At 43.0% G+C, this 22,542-nt stretch overlaps 1 long non-coding RNA gene across 1 annotated transcript in view; it reads right to left on the bottom strand.

Moving 5' to 3' along the window:
- The window catches only part of LOC103590747, a 23,395-nt gene extending 1,274 nt beyond the window's left edge, over nt 1-22,121 (bottom strand). The window contains exons 1-2 of the long non-coding RNA XR_550502.1: nt 22,032-22,121; nt 7,953-8,269 (exon numbers count right to left, since the gene is read on the bottom strand). This is a non-coding gene — a long non-coding RNA (uncharacterized LOC103590747). The remainder of the gene's footprint in view (nt 1-7,952; nt 8,270-22,031) is intronic.
- Nucleotides 22,122-22,542: the final 421 nt, after the last annotated feature.

The raw sequence follows: 22,542 nt of genomic DNA on the forward strand, positions 1-22,542 counted from the left end.
ACCGGACCGGGACCGGCAACGGGATCGCAGCCCTCGGCGTTGCCCCTGCGCCTCGCTCAGCCAGTGAGCGGGAACCGGTCTGTATGTGGGATCCGAACCCTCGGCGGGAGCGCCGCCGCGCTTCCCAAGCGGTGCACTATAGCAGTGCACCACTGGGCCAGCCCATCACTTCTAACGAAGCAGTTTCAGGAGACAGGGGTTGTTAGAAAAAGTCAGAGACAGTGATATCAGAGGAGAAGACTGAGACATGGGGAGCGAAGAAGAGGGTAATTCGTAGTAGAATATGGTTTTTTCAAAAGCCAGGAGGAGGAGAGAAGAGTGGAGTAGGCCTGAGGAGGGGAAGAAGGCTGTGGGTGAGGGAGGGGCGTGGAAGCTGGTGTCCACCAAGGTGAGTGATATGAAACCAGTAACGAGGAGAGAGAGGGCTGGAAGACACCCTGGGGACCTCTTAGCACTATGAGAGGGCAGGTGATAAATGAACCTCTGGACCAGGATATTCCCTCTCCAGCACTCTCGCTAGTAACATTAAACATCTAGAATAGTGAACTGATAGAAATATATGTAATTAGAAATTTCCCGGGAGCCACATTAAAAAATGTAAAAAATAAACGAGTGAAATTAATTTTAGTGATATATTTTATTTAACACACTATATCTAAAATATGATTATTTTAACTTGTCCATGTGAAAAAACATTAATGAGATGTTTTCCTTTTTTTCCTATTAAGTCTTCCAACTCTGGTGTGTATTTTGCACTTCTAGCACATCTCAGTTCAGACACTAAGTTTTCATTGGAAATTCCAGATGTGTATTTAGATTTTATAACATTTATGGCTGAAGAACTAGATTTACACACCTAAGTTGCTCCATACATACTTAAGCTAAATCAAAATTTAAGTTCATTAAAATTAAATGAAATAAAAAATTCAGTCCAGTCAAGATGGCGGAATAGACAGTCCCCAGCATCGCTCTCTCCCACAAATCAACCAATTTGCAACTATTAGAAAGCAGCAACAGGAGTCCCAATATCTGCGCTGGAACAGGCAGGAGCCACGCGCCACAGGACCCCCAGCCCAAGCCAGTGCCCAATGCCCAGAGAGGCCTGAGAGCCACAGAACCCATGTGCCCTGAGTCAGCTGCACTGGAAAAGGCAGGCACCGCAGGACTCCCAGCCTAGGCCGGTGCCCGCCACCCAGAGAGGCCTGAGAGCTGCCAGGCCCACATGCCCTGAGCCAGCTGTGCTGGAAAAGGCAGATGCCATTGGACCCCCAGCCCAGGTCAGTCCTGGCCACTTAGAGAAGCCCAAGAGCTGCTGGGCCCACATGCTCCAAGACAGCTGCACTAGAAGAGGCAGGCACCATGGGAACCCCAGTCCAGGCCAGTCCCCACTGCCCAGAGAGGTCCGAGAGCCACTGGGTCCACACACCCTGAGTCAGCTGCTCCAGAACAGGCAGGTGCTATGGGACCCCCAGCCCAGGCTAGTTCCCACTGTCCAGAATTGGCAGTCCCTTCAGGATCCAGGCCAGACATCAGGGTGGAACAAGTGGACCATGATACCCTCTGCCACAATGACTAAACACCAAAGGAAAGATACCATAAATATGAAAAATCAAGAAAGTATGTAACCATCAAAGGAAAATAATAACTCTCGAGTTCTAGATCCTATAGTTCAAGAAGTCCTTGAAATGTTTGACAAGGAATTTAGAGCAACAATTCTAAGGAAAGTTAATGAGATACAAGAAAACCCGGTTAGACAACACAATAAAATGAAAAAAATATATACAAGATCTGAAAGAAGAAATGTAGAAAGAAATCAATGCCCTGAAAAAGACTGTAGAAGAGCATGTGGAACTGAAGAATTCATTCAATGAAATAAAAAACACAACAGAGAGTCTAACCAGCAGGCTAGAACAAGCAGAAGACAGAATTTCTGACCTTGAAGTCAGGCTGTTTGAATTAACACAAGGAGACCAGGAAAAAGAAAAAAGAATTTAAAAAACTGAAGAAAAACTAAGAGAGATAACAGACAACCTTAAGCGGTCAAATATCCAAATCATGGGTATTCCAGAAAGGGAGGAAAAAGGAAATGGCATTGAAAACATATTCAATGAAATAATAGCAGAAAACTTCCCAGGTATAGGGAAAGTCACAGATCTTCAGATTCAGGAGGCCCACAGATCCCCAAACATATTCAACCCAAAAAGGTCCTCTCCAAGACATATTATAGTCAAACTGGCAAAACTCAAAGACAAAGAGAGAATCTTAAAAGCTGCAAGATAGAAGCGGCAAGTTACCTATAAGGGAGCCCCAATCAGACTAACATCAGACTTTTCATCAGAAACCCTAAAAGCCAGAAAAGAATGGGATGATATATTCAAAATTCTAAAGGACAAAAATTGCCAGCCAAGAATACTTTACCCAGCAAAGCTATCCTTCCGAAATGAAGGACAAATAGTATATTTCTCAGACAAACAAAAACTGTGGTAATTCACTACCGCACAACCAGCCTTACAAGAAACTCTTGAGGAAGTACTGGGTTTGATATCTGAAAAACAACCATCACTGCCATGAATACTCAAGAAGGACAAAATGTACCAGTAAAACCAAAATGCTTACAATAAAGAAAAAAAAATAGTTTATCTACCACCCCAAGAAACCAACAAATACAGAAGACAAACAGAAATCAGAAAGAAAGAACCAAAAGATACTTAAGACATCTAAACTAAAATCAATAAAATGCTAGGAGTAAATCAACACCTTTCAAACATAATTCTAAATTCACCACTCAACAGACACAGACTGATTGACTGACTTGATTAAAAAGATGGACCCAACAATATGCTGTCTCCAAGAGACTCACTTGACCTGTAAAGACACACATAGACTAAGAGTGAAAGGATGGAAAAAGATATATCATGCAAGTAGAAATGAAAGAGCTGGAGTAGCTATTCTTATATCAGATAAAACAGACTTTAAAGCAAAAACCATAAAAAGAGATAAAGAAAGCCACTATAATGATAAAAGGATCCATCCATCAAGACAACATAACAATCATAAACATATATGCACCCAATGTTGGAGCAGCCAGAATTATAAAGCAAACATTATTAGATCTAAAGAATGAGATAGACACACCATAATAGTGGGAGACCTGAACACCCCACTCTCAACATTGGACAGATCATCTAGGCAAAAAATCAATACAGAAACACAAGATCTAAACACCACTTTAAACCAATTGGACTTGGCAGATATCTACAGAACATTCCATCCAACAACTCAGAATATTCATTCATCTCATTAGCTCATGGAACATTCTCCAGGATAGACCACATGTTAGGTCACAAAGCAAGTCTCAACAAATTCAAAAAAATTTGAATTATCCCATGTATTTTTTCAGATCACAATGGATTAAAATTAGAAATGAATAACAAACGAAACTCTAGAAACTATACAAACACATGGAAATTAAACAACATTCTACTTAATGACATTTGGGTCCAAGAAAAAATTAAATAGGAAATAAAAAAATTTCTTGAAACTAATGAAAATAATGACACATCATACCAAAACCTGTGGGATACTGCAAAAGCAGTACTAAGGGGGAAATTTATCACATTAAATGCTTACTTCAGAAGAATAGAAAGATGGCAAATAAACAACCTAACACTTCACCTTAAAGATCTAGAAAAACAAGAACAATCCAAACCCAAAGTTAGTAATGGAAAGAAATAATTAAGATCAGAGCAGAATTAAATGAAATAGAAACCTGAAAAATGATACCAAAGACCAATGAAATAAAAAGTTGGTTTTTTGAAAAGATAAATAAAATTGACAAACCTTTAGCAAGGCTAACTAAGAAAGAAGAGAGAAGACCCAAATAACAAAATTAGAAATGAAAAAGGTGATATTAAAACTGATACCTCAGAAATACAAGGAATCATTAGAGACTACTATAAACAACTATATGCCAACAAATTTGAAAATCTGGAGGAAATGGATAAATTTCTGGACACATACAAACTACCAAAATTGAGCCAAGAAGATATAAAAAATCTGGAGAGACCAATAACAACAAGAGAGATTGAAGCTGTTATCAGAAGGCTCCCAACAAAGAAAAGCCCAGGACTGGATGGGTTTACTGCAGAGTTCCACCAAACCTTCAAAGAGGAACTGATACCAATTCTCAATAAACTATTCCAAAAGATTGAAACAGAGAACATTCTCCCAAACTCAGTTTATGAGGCAAACATCACCCCGATACCAAAACCAGACAAAGATACATCAATAATAGAAAACTACAAGCCAATATTCTTGATGAATATAGATACAAAAATCCTCAATAAAATAATAGCTAACAGAATACAGCAACACATACACAAAATTATCCATCATGATCAAGTGGGATTCATCCCAGGGATGCAAGGTTGGTTCAACACATGCAAATCAATAAATGTGATATGCCACATCAATAAAAGCAAAGACAAAAGACCATATGATCATCTCTATAGATGCTGAAAAAGTATTTGACAAAATTCAACATTCATTCATCATAAAGACTCTCTACATATTAGGTATAGATGGAAAGTATCTCAACACAATTAAAGCCATATATGATAAGCCCACTGCCAATATCATCCTGAATGGGGAAAAGCTGAAAGCTTTTCCCTTAAGAAAAGGAACTAGACAAGGATGCCCACTCTCACCACTCCTATTCAACATAGTGTTGGAGGTACTAGCCAGAGCAATCAGAGAAGAGAAGGAAATAAAGGGCATTTAGATTGGAAAAGGTGAAGTCAAACTGTCCCTGTTTGCAGATGACATGATCCTATATATCGAACAGCCTAAAGCCTCTACAAAAAACCTCCTGAAGTTGATAAATGATTTCAGCACAGTAGCAGGATACAAAATCAACACACAAAAATCAGTAGCATTTCTATACTCCAATAGTGAACATGCAGAAAAAGAAATCAAGAAAGCCTGCCCATTTACAATAGCCACCAAAAAAATAAAATACTTAGGAATAAAGTTAACAAAGGATGTGAAAAATCTCTACAAAGAGAACTACAAACCACCATTGAGAGAAATTAAACAGGACATAAGAAGATGGAAAGAGATCCCATGCTCTTGGGTTGGAAGAATTAACATTGTGAAAATGTCCACATTACCCAGTGATCTACAGATTCAGTGCTATCCCCATCAAAATTCCAATGACATTTTTCTCAGAAATGGAACAAACTATGCAGACATTTATATGGAATAGCAAAAGGCCATGCATAGCCAAATCATCCTGAGCAAAATAAACAAATAAATAAATAAAGCTGTTGGCATAACTCTATCTGACTTTGAACTATATTACAAAGCTATAATAACCAAAACAGCATGGCACTGGCAAAAAAACAGACACACGGATCAATGGAATAGAATAGAGAACCCAGAATCAACCCATACACCTACAGCCATCCGATCTTTGCAAAGGCACTGAGTCTACACACTGGGGAAGATACTGCCTCTTCAGCAAATGGTGCTGGGAATACTGGATATTCATATGTAGAAGAATGAAACTAGACGTGTACCTCTCACCATATAGTGAAATCAACTCAAAATGGATTAAAGAATTAAATATACATTCTGAAACAATAGAACTCCTTAAAGAAAACATAGGGGACACACTCCAGGAAGTAGGAGTGGGTTCAGACTTCATGAATATGACCCCAAAAGCACAGGCAACTAAAGGAAAAATAAACATGAGATTATATCAAACTAAAAAGCTTCTGCATAGCAAAAGAAACAATCAACAGAGTGAAAAGACAACCAACAGAGTGGGAGAAAATATTTCCAAAATATGCATCTGACAAAGGACTAATATCCAGAATATACAAGGCACTCAAACAACTTTACAGCAAAAAACCAAATAACTCAATTAAAAAATGGGCAAAGGAGCTGAANTAGCCACCAAAAAAATAAAATACTTAGGAATAAAGTTAACAAAGGATGTGAAAAATCTCTACAAAGAGAACTACAAACCACCATTGAGAGAAATTAAACAGGACATAAGAAGATGGAAAGAGATCCCATGCTCTTGGGTTGGAAGAATTAACATTGTGAAAATGTCCACATTACCCAGTGATCTACAGATTCAGTGCTATCCCCATCAAAATTCCAATGACATTTTTCTCAGAAATGGAACAAACTATGCAGACATTTATATGGAATAGCAAAAGGCCATGCATAGCCAAATCATCCTGAGCAAAATAAACAAATAAATAAATAAAGCTGTTGGCATAACTCTATCTGACTTTGAACTATATTACAAAGCTATAATAACCAAAACAGCATGGCACTGGCAAAAAAACAGACACACGGATCAATGGAATAGAATAGAGAACCCAGAATCAACCCATACACCTACAGCCATCCGATCTTTGCAAAGGCACTGAGTCTACACACTGGGGAAGATACTGCCTCTTCAGCAAATGGTGCTGGGAATACTGGATATTCATATGTAGAAGAATGAAACTAGACGTGTACCTCTCACCATATAGTGAAATCAACTCAAAATGGATTAAAGAATTAAATATACATTCTGAAACAATAGAACTCCTTAAAGAAAACATAGGGGACACACTCCAGGAAGTAGGAGTGGGTTCAGACTTCATGAATATGACCCCAAAAGCACAGGCAACTAAAGGAAAAATAAACATGAGATTATATCAAACTAAAAAGCTTCTGCATAGCAAAAGAAACAATCAACAGAGTGAAAAGACAACCAACAGAGTGGGAGAAAATATTTCCAAAATATGCATCTGACAAAGGACTAATATCCAGAATATACAAGGCACTCAAACAACGAGAAGCCTGCTAGCACCCTCTGTAGAAGCCAACAAAGTAGGACAACAGCAAAAAACCAAATAACTCAATTAAAAAATGGGCAAAGGAGCTGAATAGGCATTTCTCAAAGGAAGATATACAAATGGCCAACAGACACATGAAAAAATGCTCAACAGCACTCAGCATCCGGGAAATGCAAATCAAAACCACACTGAGATACCATCTCACCCCAGTTAGGATGGCTAAAATCCAAAAGACTGAGAATGATAAATGCTGGCGAGGTTGCGGAGAAAGAGGAACTCTCATACATTGTTGGTGGGACTGCAAAATAGTTCAGCCTTTACTGAAAATGGAGGTTCCTCAAACAATTACAGATAGATCTACCATGTGACCCAGCTATCCCACTGCTGGGAATATACCCAGAGTAATGGAAATCATCATGCCCAAGGTATACCTGTTCTCCATTGTTTATGGCAGCACTCTTTACAATAGCCAAGAGTTGGAACCCGCCCAAATGTCCATCATCAGATGAGTGGATGTGGAAAATGTGGTATATCTACACAATGGAGTACTACTCTGTTATAATACAGAATGAAATATTGCCATTTGCAACGACATGGATGGACCTAGACAGAATTATATTAAGTGAAACAAGCCAGGCACAGAATGAGAAATATCACATGTTCACACTTATTTGTGGGAGCTAAAAATAAATAAATAAACACACAAACAAACGGGGGTGGGGGGAAGAAGACACAAAAATCACAACAATTCCTTGAACTGTTTAAGATAAGTGAACAGATATGATGGGGGGAGGGGAGAGAGGAAGAGGGGAAAGAGGAACGTGTAAAGGGTCACGAAAATCAACTACAATATGCATTGAGAAGTTAAAGAAAAAAAAATTCAGTCCTTCCGTTGCACTTAGCACACCTCCAGTGCTCAGTAGCCACATGTGGCTGGTGGCTACCGTGTCACACAGACCACACAGATCTAGAATGTTGATTCCTAGACTTGCACATTTGGGCCTTTGTTCTGTCCTTTACTGTCTAGGAAGGAATGGCTCCCAGTGCTGCAGCACTAACCAGATCCGAATCTGTTCCATCTTGTCTCACAAAACACACCTGAAAAGCGTTGGGAGAAGATCGAGAATCCGGAACTCTCTGGAAAGGTTAGTGGGAGTGTGGCGTGGCCCGGAGAGGTGCTGAGGTCGATGAGAGGAGCCGGGCGTTCCACGTTGTTCCTTTTCGAGCGTTACTGTGTGTTCGTCTGAGGCACGTGGTTTCTCCCTCAAGTCCGCTGCTCCAGGGACTGCGCTGAGAGCTGCCAAGGGCTCTTGCTGGCAGGAGCTCCCATTCTGGAAGTTTCCCCGGAGCGCTGGGCACCAGCTGCCTCACAAGCACGTGGATTGGCTGCTAGGTCTCGGCCTCATTTCCTGTATCTGCAAAATCGCCAGAGTAGTCTCTTATTTGGGGAAAATACTATTTGGAGGGGCCGGCGAGGTCCTCTGAAGGAGAGGTTTTAACGCCAGCGTTGCAGACTTGTTCCCTCATCCAAGCCTGTGGCTAATCTTCTGTCCCTGGCTCCTGCCACCGGTCCACACCCAGCACCACTTGTCTGCCTTTACCTCCGAGGGAGAGGTCCATCCTGGGGTGCGGGAGAGGTGGCAGTCTTAGAGACAGACGCCTTTAGAGATGCGAAAATAGTAATAATACTTAAACTACCTTCCTTTCACCTAAAATGCCAACTGCTCTTGTTACTTGGAGGTGCAGGGTGGACCTCGTGATATCCCCTCCACGCCAGCACAGGGCCTGAGGTCCTTTCTTCCAGCAACAGTATCTATATCCATTCCCAGAAATGGAGTCACAGAAAATACCATGGTGTTTTTGTTTTTGTTTTGTGAATGGTTTCGTGCACACACGCGCACACACACACACAGAGGAGACACTGAAGAGTACAGTATGATCTGTGACTGTTGGCATTCCCAGGATATATGTCACATTAGCTTACATTCAGGTTGTACCATAAACCCTCACAGGTCAGGAACTGTACAACTTGGATTTCTCTACCTCCTGAGCTTAAGCCTGTCCTTCAAAACAATTTCCAGTCCTCACCTAGGAGTGCTGCAAGGAAATGAAGTTTCCCTTGACAACCTCTACTTCTGCCTCCCTGACATCCCTGCTTGGTTAAGCTGCCATGCTGATGTGGCCCTAACACGTACTCTTGGTATATAGACTGTCAGTTGAGCCATTCCCAGGAACGACAGCTATGTTCTCACAGGTAGAAACACCCAGGTAGAAGACATTGCCCTCTGCACACACATTAAGAGACAGCATGTCTGACTCAGCCTGTTCCCCATCTTCAAAATGGGGAGAAACTCTCCAGATTCTTTCTATCTTCTTAGAGAGTGGAAACTGGCCTTGGTTCCTTAATCCATGTAAAAAGTAGAGCCAAAAAGGCTCTGGTCAGCATCCTTCTCTCTTCCAGAAGGACTGGGGAATGAACAGATGTTAAATATTGACCTTTTAAAATTAGCTTTAATTCAACCTGCACTTGACTATGAGCTTGGTGTCCGACACTGCTCATTTTTGCAATAATACCTGTTACTTAATGAGTAAAAAAATGATTGTGGAATTCGATCTCACAGTCTCAGCTATAATTCCCTCGAGAGAGATTCACACCAGAAGCAGGAGTTTTCCAAGTGTTCTGAGGCATACCGCCAATGACACCAAGAGCATTAGTGGCACTAATTAGCTCTTGAAATAATTATTGATCTTCATTAGCAGTGTCAAAAGCATCGCCCACATGTTCATGCTCCCTTGGCAGTCGACATGAAGGACTTTACAGCCTGGCTCTTTCCCAGGAGAACATTATTTAAGGCAAAACATAGAAAAACACATCAAGAATACAGAAAACATAGTAAGTACAAACAGCTGAGCAAATATGTAAATAACACACAAACTGACACAAATATTTACAGCTGGAATTTTTTGGTACGTGTAGCAAACACTGCTAGTCCTTTCTCATCATCTCTAGGCAGTTTTCTAAAGCCTGCTTCTGTAACTGGGGTACAGGTTCTCCAGGTCCAAGTTCACATGCCAGGGAGGAAGAGAAGCCTTTGGATAAAACATCGTGAATTCTCCTGGAGCATCTATGCTACTTGTGATTTTATTTAGGATTTTTGGGGTAAGAAAATAAGGTTTTTTTCTTTTTAATATTTTCAAAAGTATAACATTCAGATATACTCACTGAAAAAAATTTGATTATCACCCCACAAATGTGTTTAATCAATTATTTTTCAATTATAAATAAATAAACCAGCTATCTGGATAGCAACAAAAAAATTTGATCATTATAAAATATTAAAGAAGAAAGTTAAAATAACCTGAAATCTTAGCCATTAGAGATAATCTTTGTATTATGTTGGTGAATACCCTTTGAATTGTATGTGTGTGTTTCTAACCTGATTTATTTCATTTGAGAATATATTCTAGACATCTTTTTATGTTAATGAGCTTGTGAATATATTACATTATTTTTGATGTAATGTATGGATGTACCACAATTTATGTAACCAATCCCCTATTAATGAATATTTATAATGTCTTCAATAAAAATATTTACAATGTGGTTATGAAACATTCTTTTACATTATATTTTCCTACTTATTCAACTATTTCTTCATGATATATGCCTAAAAATGAAGTCATAGAAAATATTTGTTTTGGTGTTTAGACATACGCACATATTTAGACACACACACATACGTATGTATGTGTGTATGTGTACATATATGCACATATACATACACGTGTGTGTGTGTATATATATATGTAAAGTTGGAAGACTATGTTTTAAACTTAAATATAACCATTACCTCTTGAGAAAGGACTGGAATTAGGGATGCAGTTGAAGAGGAATTTGATAAAATCTATAATATTTTAGTTTTTTCACAGGGAGAAAATATCTGTGTAACTTGTTAAAATTAAAGGTAACAATAACAAAAAAAGAACAAGATAAAGTAGTCTACTGATAACCACACATCACTGGAAATAAGACTATTTGTTTTCTTCTGCTGAAAGATAATTAAAGGAAACTATCAGAAGAATAGAAACAGGATATATAAATGTTAAACTGCTGAAAGAAAAGAAAAGGAAACACTCGATTAATCCAACAAAACAAAACCTTGATTAATCCAACAAAAGTAAGGAATGGGAAAAAAAAAGAAACAACCAGAAAGCACAGCAAATAGAAAGTACAAGTATACGAACAAAATCCTGTAAGTCCAAACATACCAGCGCTTAGAATTAATATGATTTGGTTAATATTTCCATTAAAAGATAGCAACTCTATGATCGTGTAACAAAACACAATTCAGTTTTTTATTGTTTAAAAAGTGCACACCTAAAAAAAAAGATACAGAAAGCTGCAAAATAAAGGAATGGAAAAGATATATTGCCAAGGACATGCTAACACCAAGAAGCAGGTGTGCCAATATTAATGCAAGATAAATGAATTCAAAGCCAAAAGAATTAATGGTGCAAGAAGAATTTTTTTGGTTTGTTCTTGTCCATCTCTGAACCTTTTCACAGAGCTTCACAATGTGTAAAGCAAACATAACAGTGCAGCACACAAGAGTAACCAAGGACTTAGAAGTGCACTTGCTTAAGGTAACAGCCACTAGCCACATCGTACGGCCAACAGCCCCTGGTTATCGAGCACTTCAAACATGGCTAGTCCAAACTGAGATGTGCTGTAAATGTAAAACGTACTTTGGATTTCAAAGACTTGGTATGAAAAAATAATGTAAAACATCTTAATCATATTTAAAAATATTGATTACATGTTGAAAAGATCATATTTTACCTATGAGTTAAATAAAATCTATTAAAATGAATCTCGCCACGTTCCTTTTACTTATTTTAAAGTGGCTACTAGAAAATTTAAAATACCATGAGGTTCACATTACATTTTTATTGGACAGTACAGAAGAGGATTTAAATTAATACAAGTAACAAATATGGACGAATAATCACATAAAAGAAACATTTTCTTCTCAGAGATTTTACATTCTTTCAGTCAGGCAACATTTATAAATCGATCAATTACCTGACCATAGAAAGATCTCAAAAATGTAAAAACTACCTGTTACACAGGCTGTGATATCTAACCACAAATGCTTTTCACAGCTCAGATGGAAATCTCTGTTGTCTGTTCCCCTCACTGTCACCCTCCCCAGGGACTGCGGGGAGGGGTCTGTGGGTAGCTTAACCCTGATGGTAAGGACTCTCCATTCGTCTTGGGAGCCCAGGTTCCTGAGGTCCTACTCTGCCCAGTGGCCCAGCTCACAAGATTTGTTGAGTGAGAACTGCCCTTTCAGAGAGAAGTGGTAACAGCGTTAGCCTGGGAGGAAATGCCCTATCTACAAATTGCTCTGTGTTGATGGAGGACTGAGAGGGGTCAGGCCTGACTGCCCCAGATGTTCTGAACTATTCATCTGACAACACTGAGGTCCCAGACCCTCTTCTCCACATGGATTTTATCACTCGGAACTTGGGGTGCTCTGGAACTATCCTTACCTTGTGCAATTTATCCTACTCATTTTTGGCTTGAGGTTTCTTGTTTTTTGGTTTTTTTGTTCTTGTTTCTTTATCAATCCAATTCTATCTCCTTTAAAAAAAATCAGTCTCAATATTTCTAGTCTGTAGGTAGTCTCCTGTCTTGATTTCTGGCAACATTACAAATTTATTCCTTTTTCAAAATATAATTTCTGTTATTTCATGGGACTTTGAGTAGGTGAGTAGAAGCTGGGATGCAGTCTGACATCCTGACCTATCGCCACATGTCAGTTTTTGTATATTTATCTCATAACCAGTCACCTTACTCATAACATTTTTCATACAAGGCTGGCTTCCTGGGTGTTCACCCTGCGAAGTCACACAAGGCCCTGTACTTAGATAGGCCCAGTTCTTCATTTAATGCTCTGATGTTGCTGTCTTGAAATTCTTCGTAATTTTTGAGCAAGAAGCCCCATATTTTTTTTGCACTGGGTCACACGAACTAGGTAGCTAATCCTGAATATAGATTTCTACTCAGCCCAGCCTTGTCCTCGGTATTTCTGCACAATACTTAGCTAGTCTTATGCATTTTCCATCCAAATTAAGAGATGAAGATTTATAGTATTTTGCTGAGCCCAAAGAGAGCTCCATCGTGAGTGTCTTTGGAAAATTCTTACCTTTTCTTCAGGGCTGGTGGTGGGAAGGCAGTTTGAATTTGGAGGAAGGGCTATGATGGAGCCACATTCATTAGCATTCTTTTGGGAGCTGGTTTCAGCTTCACCTCTTGATACTCTTTTACTCACACTGGCCTCTCCAGGCCATTTCACAGCTTGTAATTCAGTACATAAAATTTGTTATTTTTTCACAGATTTCCCCAAGTGGTTCCCATTGCTTGAAACACACTTTCCGCCCTGTCTACATGGTTAACTCCTACTCAGTCTTCAAAATTTGCTTCAGTTTTCGCCTCCTGTAGGAAGCCCTCCTTGGCCTCTCTAGGTAGAGCTAAGTGACCTGCTCTCATTGATCTCATATCTCCAATAAGAACTTAATCATGGAGCAGAAATTATTTTTTATACGCTTTTTTTCCACCAGACTGGTGGTTCTCAATCTTTTTTTGTGCTTACTGATTTTTTTTGGGGGGATGCACACTTGAAGGCATTAAAATACTAAAAACGCATCACACAAGTCAGGGACAATTACAGTGCAGTTACTGCTGCAATATAACTGGGTCTCACAGTGACTGGAAGAGCATTCGCTGGTGCCACACTATCACTCAGTCTCCCTTTAGTACCGGCTTCCTGTTCTGAATATGTGCTCTTGAATATCTCACATGACACATTTTCTTATGTTCTAATAAACACTAAGGTTGCCAGATTTTACATTTCTCACTCCTCTCGCAGCCACATCACCCTGCTCTCCACTGTCATGTGACTCATTTGACAGACATTGCTAACACACATACTCTGTTAGAATAAAAATGTATTTTAGACATTGACTGAAATTTGGCAGTCCACTATGACCACCAGGATTGGTTGACAGATTGTTGACTGCACCTGGGTGCTCAGGTGAAGGGGCAGAAGAGGACAACGGTCAGTTGTCATCTGCTCACCAGTTCGTATGCCCACTGGACTGCATCTACCCAGAAGGGGCACCTTGTCCTAATTTGTACAAAAGGTATCATCTGGACTCCTGGGAGCTGCTGGAGAGTAAGGACTGGATTCTGTTCATCTTCACTTCCTAGCATTTAGTACAGTGGGGAACAATAACAGACCTTAAAACAGTCAAGAGGCTCTGTTGATAGTGTGCAGTGAGCCTGGGCTTCGTCTATAATGCTGTTAACATAAATTGTCCAATTCGGTCTGCTGGTGCAGGGGATCTTAAGTGTGGTATGAGATACACTAGTGTGGTGTGGTAAGTTACAGCTCCCCCCATCCTCCAGTCCCCAGCCCACAAGAATCATGTATAGCCCTGGGTCCTAAAGTCCACAAAAATCCCTGGAAGTATGCAGAGCTCCCAGTCATCGTTCATCATGTGTGCTGTCATTGAAAAGGCTGGGACTGCTGCACCCGTGTGGCTTCTTTCTTAGCAAAGAGGAGCCCCCAGTCTCCCTTCATGCCCCCTTTCCTACATAGCACACACGTGATGAGCCCAGCTTTAGAAACTGGCACTGACTGAGAGTTTGGAAATCTTAGAGCTGGACATGACTTGGAGGTCACCTCGTCTAATCTTATTCACAGTCAGGAGATCTAGGGAGGAAAGTGTTGTCACACAAGTGGTTGTTGGCAAGAGCGCAGCTGGAACCCAGGCTGAGCCCACCTCCCCCCTGTGATCGTGTGAGTGCCTTTGTGCCTTTTTTTCAGCCCCACCACGGTTTCCCTTCCCCACCTGCCCCATGAGGTGCCCTCGTGCCATTCCCCAGTCCTACTCTGAGATCTGGCAGAGTCTGGCCCCGGGAGAGGTGGGCACAGGGAATGGAAACAAGCGTTGTCTCCCTCCCAGCAGTGCCCAGACCCACTGGGCCTCTGGCTGGAGACATGGTGATGACACTGCTGGGTTTTGTGTTAATGAAGAGCACTTTCAGTCATGCTGTCAGGGGACAGAGGCTGGGGGCGAGGGAGGGTAACCAAGAGAGGGGACTGCAGTGAGGCGTGAGTGACTACTCACCTCTGGCTGTGTGTCCAGTGCAGCCTCCAGAAGCCAAACCCACACACTTCATTCAGCCACAGAATTCCCACCACGCTCTGCATCTTGTGTCAGGTGTGTGTTACTGAAGAAGCCTTGGGGCCCGCAGGCAGGCTTTGCAAAGAAGTCTTTTTGGAAGCCTGGGCATGAGATCTGACACTGACCCAGGCTTGGAGCCTGTAGGCGGTTCCGTGGGGGTTGGGGATTTTCTATCATGCTATCTGCCACTCTGCTCCCAGGCTGCTGTGGGACCCTCCAGGGACACCTGGGCAGCAGAGCCAATCTCTGGGGCTCATCTGGGGACTCCAGGGACTGTGTGCTTCCCACTTGATAGACAGGAGACACTGAGACTTCTGGAGAGAGGAAGCAATTCCAAAGGTCATAGAAGGAGTGGGACCCTGGATTTTCTGCTGCTCTGTCTGGGGCCTAGGGCTTCCCTGGCTCCCGTCTCTTCCTTGACTCTAGCTGTCAGGGTCATCTGCTTGTCCATGGGGTCACAGACAGTAGGGATGGGTTGGGAGGGAGGGTAGAAGGGGTAAGAGAGTGAGTCCCTGGGTGAGTTTGTGTTTAAAGAGCCACAGGAGAGGAGAATGAGGTGGGGGAGCACTGGGAGTGTGTAAATAGCCGTGGTGGCCCTTGGCCATTTAAAGACTTCATCAGGGAGGCCTGCCCTGACCCTCATGATCTAAATGAGAGCCCCACTTCATATTTCTCTGTTCTTTTCCATGACAGCACTTATTACAATTTTTAATTGCCTATTTCCTTGTGTGTTCTTTTTTATTTAATGTGCGTTCAGGCCACTAGGCCTTAAAGTCCATGAAGGCAGGAAGCCCACTGACTGTTCACTTGTCCAAGTACACAGCAGTGCCTGGCATATAGTAGGCGTTCAACAAATATTTGATGAGGGGCCGGCCCGGTGGCGCACTGGATAAATGCACTGCTTGGGAAGCGCGGCGGCGCTCCCGTCCGAGGGTTCGGATCCCACATACAGACCGGTTCCCTCCCGCTCACTGGCTGAGCGAGGCGCGGGGGCAACGCCGAGGGTTGCGATCCCGTTGCCGGTCCCCGGTCCGGTACGGGGGCAACACTGAGGGTTGCGATCCATTGCCGGACACGGAAAAAGACAAAAGACAAAACAAACAAACAAACAAACAAATATTTGATGAGAGAATGAATGAAGTTTTTTTTAACACTCATGGTTCAGTTTGGACAAGGATATGAACCAAAATAATTTGTCTCTGTGAATGCTCATCATTAGGTGCAAGTTTAAACCAAATATAAATTATATAAGTAATTATTTTTGATCATCCATGATTCTTTTTCTAGAGCTGGGGCAGGTAATCAAAGAATTAGTATATTTTCCAATGGACACGAGTTAATTAAAAATAAAAAAATATTTTAGAGTTTATTATTTTGCATATTTACTTCATTGCATAATTAATAATTAAGTCTTGGATATAGTATAGTGATTTGTAGCCTGTCTCATTTTTGTGTAGAAAAATGATGTTAAAGGTGTTTTTTTTCTCCTTTGACATGAGTGTACAAAGGTTGTAAATGTCTTTGAGAATCATGAAGGCCCAGAACCAGCAGGCTGCTGCACCTGCTTCAGACGGTGCTGTTGGGACTGTCACACAGGCGAAGGGCGCCCCTGGGGAGGCAGTGCCCAGCTCATGAGTCCTGGGGAGCTGCGTGATGGGACAGGATCTTCAGAACCGTGTGTCGCCTGACAACTCACCTCGCTGCTTTCACTCCTGTCCCCTTTCTGTTCTTTCCGCAGCATCCAGAATGATCTTTCTGAAGCTCAAGTGAGAGCATGGCCCTTTCCTGCTTGAGACCCTGCATGACCTCTCCTTGCACCGAGACCTGGCCCCCAGGCCCTGGAGGATCTGCCTGTGGCCGCGTCTCCTGCCCGGCCGCTTGTCTCACCTCTCCCCTCGCTCACCGAACTCAGGCCCCACGAGCCTCTTTTCTCTGCCTCCTTCAGCCGAGCTCACGCCCGACTCGCGGGCTTTGCACCTGTCGTGTCCTCTGCCTGCACCTGTCTTCCGGCCTGGTTTTCTACCATCGACTGGCCGTCACTGACTGTCTCTCCTCATCATTCAGGTCTCAGATGTCACCTATTAGGAGAGCTCTTCCTTGACCCTGATTCTAAGTACCCTCTACTCCTCTGCACAGCATCTCTCTGTCTGTTCTCTTCACAGAGCTCCTCCCTGTCTGATATCAGATGTGGTCTCGTTTCTGCACATTTCTTTGCTTATTATCTCTCTGCTCCACTAGCCTCTAAGCCCCACGAGAGCTGGGACATTACCCGTGGGGGTGTTGCTGCACTTGCACTGCTTGTACCTGTGCCAGCCCCATGGTAAGTGCTCTAGAAATATTTGTTAAATGAATGGATCAAAATCCACAGCGACTTGGTGTGGTGGCTTCCCAGCCTGTCTTACGGAGGGACGGGAGGGTCCACCTGAAAACCTGAAAACCCACAGGAGCCTATTGTTCTGGAAAGAGTAATGGCTCGGACGTCAAGAGGTCTGCGTCCTAGCCCGTTTTCTCGTTGCTGCCATGAGCGTCTTTCACAGGGTCCCCGTTTCCTCATCTGTGCTGGGAGGGGACTGGACTGGGCGGTCTCTGAGGTCAGATCCTGGGAGACTTTGTGACTCCAGCGCACCACCCTTCAACTACACAGTGAGAGGCCAGCTCTCCCCCAAGGACCAACTGCAGCCCCTCCACTTTCCATCGTCACCGGGCAACCTTTCCAAGCGATCCTGATGCTGGTGGAGAGAGTGAAACAGAAGGCAAGACTTCTGGAGGCAATGAGATGTACTAGGAAGGGTACTGGCACCAGACAGACCTGGGTTTGTGCCTCAGCTCCCTTACCCACTGGAGAATCCCAAACATTTTCCTAATTTCTCTGACGTGTAGTTTTGTCAAATGGGAAAGCTTACACCTGCTCACAGGTTACATGAGTTAATATACTCGTATATGAGACTGAATAGATGTCAGCTCCCTTCCCGCTCACTACCTTAGAAAGCTCAGTTGTGCCCACAGCAATGGCCCAAGGGTTGGGTCATGAATGCCAGCCTGTAGGTTGTCCCCATTGAGGCCAGTAGAGGCTGCAAGGCTGTGACCACCGCAGAGCTGAAGGGGGAGATGGGCTTAGTTTGGTGGAAGAAAGCCAAAAAAACTCATCTGTGAGACAAGCAACACAGTTCATTTATTTTGCACTTAAGCCTATGGAAACGGCTCTGCAGAACTGGAAAGGATAGTAGTGTGTTTAGCACTCCTTCCTGGGGAAATCTCATTTGCATTTCTAGAGAACGTCGATTGTAGTGTTCCAAGAAATAAGTTTGTTTGGTGGGCTGGCTTACCTGATCTCCACAACAAACTGCTTGAAGTTTTGTTTGTGCGTGGAGGTACAAGACTGCTCTCTGTTGAGTCTCTGCTACACGCCAGTTATTTTAAATAACTGTGCTAGTTATTTTAAATACTTTGGCAGACACAGTAACGTTAGAACATACCCCAACAGATAGAGGAAGACACGCTCTCTGTGACAACAAAGAGACACCCTAAAAGTAACAAATAGAACCAATCCCCCACAGTAGGATGAGGGGTTAGGCACGTATTCCCATGCTATTAACTGACGTGAGACTTCTCTTTCCTGTAATCAAGGAGAAATCATGGTGGATAAGGACCAAGTCACCAACAGCTGGGAATTCTACATTGACCTTCAAGTCCACCTGGCACCAGCCACTGCCCCCCCCTCTCATTCTTGGGGGCCCACTTTGGCTCTGGATGGACAGAATCAGCTTCACAGACTTTCTTCTGATAACGACTGCCACCTCTAAACCAGTTTTGGCCAGTCTACAGAGCCTGTGCAGTAACTCACCTCTGTGCCCTGTGGTGACCTCTTGATGACAGGAGCCAAATTCCACCCTTTTTTAGCACTAAATCTCCACCTCAAATGAACATGGGACATCGGTTACATGTATGTTTGCTCACTGTGCAGGCATAAGACTTCCCTCATAAATATTCATAGCATTCCTTCAAGCTGAATATGTATGTAAAACTGATCCCACCAGGCATCAACTCCCACCGGCCTCTCCCTGGGGGAGCACATACCTTCTTCCCCAATCTGCAGATTGCTTCTTTCCTGGAAAATAAAGTCTCTCTTTTTCTCTTTGGTGGATCCCGCAGTCCTTTTGTTAACAACGGCTGGCTCGCTCAGCACCCCACCACCTTCCTCCTCCCTTGCCTGCCTTGTTTATAGAGCCAGGAAGTCTAAACACTCAACTCCCAGCACTCTGCAGGGGGCTAGGTGATTCCAGTGGAGAAAGCATCTCTTCCTAACTAAAAAGACAGAGTGTCAGGAAGAGAAAAGCCTTTGTGTCCCTCCCACTTCTCTCTTCCTCCTGCCTGGAATGTGCATGCAATGCTCGGAGGTGTAGCAGCTGTCTTGCAATCACGAGGCAAGGCATCCATCAGGCTAAAGATGGAGAAGATAAATGACAGAGTCTAGCCCCGATAACATATCATCTTTAGGTGGAAACATGATAAACATTGTAAGACACACCATTATTTAAATACCATTAGGAAAGATAAAATGCTGCTAATTAAACTACAACCCGACATTGTAAGACACTTCTAAATTCCCAAGATGTTAGAATGTTAAAAACGAACAAACAAAAAAACATGGGCTTTAGAACCAATGAGATCTGAACAGAGGTCTGAGCCTTGGAATAGCTGTCTCTCTACTTCTTAGGTGAGCACCACAAGCTCTTAATTCTTTTAGGTGTGTAGTTTTTGGCTTTCTGTTACCTGCAGCAAAACGCATTCCTAACACCGACTCCTCACAGTCACTTCCTGAGATGGGTGCTGATTTTTTTATTTTACTAATGAGGAAACTGAGGCACAGAAGGACTATGGACTTGCGCTAGCATATAATCACACAGGTCAGAAATAAGAACTGAGCCCACCCTGGGGGTGTCCAAGTCCAGTGCTCTTGACCCCAAACCACATCTGCTCTGTTGCTTTTCCTGCCTTCTGCGTGACCTCCCCAGCATGGCTGTGAGGAGTGGTGAGCAATCTAAAGCCACACTGTTGCCCCCGTGCCCGTGCTCAGGAGCACACCACCCTGTAACTCTCCAGGACAGGAGATATGATCTGGCAGCTGGGAGACAGGACCTCTGAGTTCAGCAACCATTCTGGAACAAGGTTTCTTAATCATTTAGGCAGTTTGCTTTCTTGTCCTGTTTTTTGTTTTTGTCTTGTCTCTGCCCTTCCTCACCCCCTGCTGAACAAAAGCACAGGAAATGAGAAAGATCCACCTACATGAGGAAGAAGTGCACATTCATTCTCTCCCTGGCTGGCTGCTGATTTCCTATAAGCCTACAGGCTTCCACTTAGTGGGGCTGGTGAGGCCACAGGTAAGTTAGAAGTGCCCCTTGCCAGTTAGTCAACTTTCCTTTGCCTGTGAACCTGGCCTTTGAGGATGGCCTCCTGGACACCAAGGGAAGGGAGAAGGCTTAGGACTCTAGGTCAAAGGTCACAGACAGGCAGGGTTCGGGTCCCTCATTTAAGGGAGTGATGCCTTCTGACTCTGATTTTTGTTTCCTGAAGGAACAGGAGGAGATGAAACTGTTAAGAGGATGTTAACGTTAAATAAATGGGCTTCTCTGATAAAGGTGAGAACAGTAGGGGCAGAATTTATGGGACACTGGTGAAACTGATACCTCAGAACGCTACTTTCTAGTGCGTGGTTTGCAGAGTCACTTGCAACGTCAAAGCAGCCCATTAGGAAGAGAACTGTTGCTGTGGGAGTGACTTGTGTAAATGGGGGGGTGGGGGGTGGGTTGGGAGGGGAGGCCTGGCTTTGCTCCCTGTGGGACTAGGCGTGCTGGCCTTCCTCTCCAGGCTGCACCAGGAGAACTGGGGGTGGAGGGTGGGGCGAGGGCCCTGTGCCATCTCCTCTGCCTCCCACAGGCAGGAGTGGGAAAGGGAAACGTCCTGGGGGCTTTTCTTCTCTGATACAAGGGCAAGGGAAACACATGCAAACAATCTTTTTCTGAGAAAACCCATTGAGAGCAGTGCCCCCACCCCCACACCCAAGGTCCACACAGTCCAGCCTGCTGGCTGGGGAGCTGACCTTGAGAACCCTTGTTTATGTACAACTTCAGCCCAACTCCAGCTGGGCCTGGCATCCAAAACCGAAAAGTTCCCGTAAGAAATGTTATTGAGGGTCTGTGCACCTCACAGGAAGCCTTCAGATTGCAAACACATGTGCGCTGCTGGCCCGGGTTGAGCGGATCAAGCTGCTCTGTGTGTGCTGGGGAGGCCATCTCTGCACCAGGGAGAGGTGGGACTTGCGTTTGAACGTGCGCCAGGCTGAATGAAGCCTCTGGCTTCAGATGCTTTCAAGCTGAAAGAGGTTTCCTTTGTAAATAAGCTTGTATGATAATTTTTTTTTTCTTTCTTCTTTCTGCAAGTCAAATTCAGTGTACATTTACCTCGATGCCCATGTGGGGCTGTTGGCTTTTTCCTTCTATTTACCTGCAGGGCTTATTCTGGTCTCTAAATCCATACCATACTGTTAGGGGTTTCACGGCTCAACAGACTTGTTGATTTTATACTGGGGCAATTTTTTTTTTCAACTAAACTTCTAATTTTAGATTCACATGCAGTGTTAAGAAATAATTCAGAGAGATTCTATGTACCGTTTACCCAGTTTCCATCAATGGTAACATTTCACAAAACTGTAGTATAATACACAACAAGATATGATGAAGACACATTCAGGACACAGAATATCCCATCACAAGGATTCTTAATGTTCCCCTTTCATAGCCACCACCTCCCGCCTTCCTACCAACCCCCTTCTTTAACCTTAGCAACCACCAATCTATTTCTATAATTCTCCATTTCTACAACATTGTCATTTTAAGAAAGCTGTAGAAACAGCATCATACATACAGTATGTGAACTTCTGGGACTGGCCTTTTCTGTTTCACTCAGCGTGATTCTCTGGAGAACTTCCAAGCCGCTGCCTGTATCAATAGTTCCTTCCTCTTTACTGCTGAGCAGTGTCCGTGCTATGAACAGACACAGTTTGTTTATCCACCCACTCACCGAAGGACATCAGGATTGTTTCCAATTTTCGGTTTTTACGAATAAAGCTGTTGTGAACAGTTGTGTACATCAGTTTTCATTTCTCGGGATGAATGTCTAGTAGTGCAACTTCTGGGTCACATGGTAGTTGCACATTTACATTTTTAAGAAACTGCCAAACTGCTTTCCAGAGTGACGGCAGCACCTCACGTTGCCCAGTGGTGGTGAGAGGTCCGGCTCCTCTCCTGCTCACCTGCATTGTTGTCTCTCCCTTTCACTGCAGTCATGCACACAAGTGTGTGCAATATCTTAATGGTTTAAATTTCCATCTCCCAATTGCTAGGGATGTTAAGCACCTTTTCATGTTGTTTGCCAT

The sequence above is a fragment of the Galeopterus variegatus genome, unplaced genomic scaffold, assembly GCF_000696425.1.
Source record: "Galeopterus variegatus unplaced genomic scaffold, G_variegatus-3.0.2 Scaffold869, whole genome shotgun sequence".
Taxonomy (NCBI): Eukaryota; Metazoa; Chordata; class Mammalia; order Dermoptera; family Cynocephalidae; genus Galeopterus; species Galeopterus variegatus.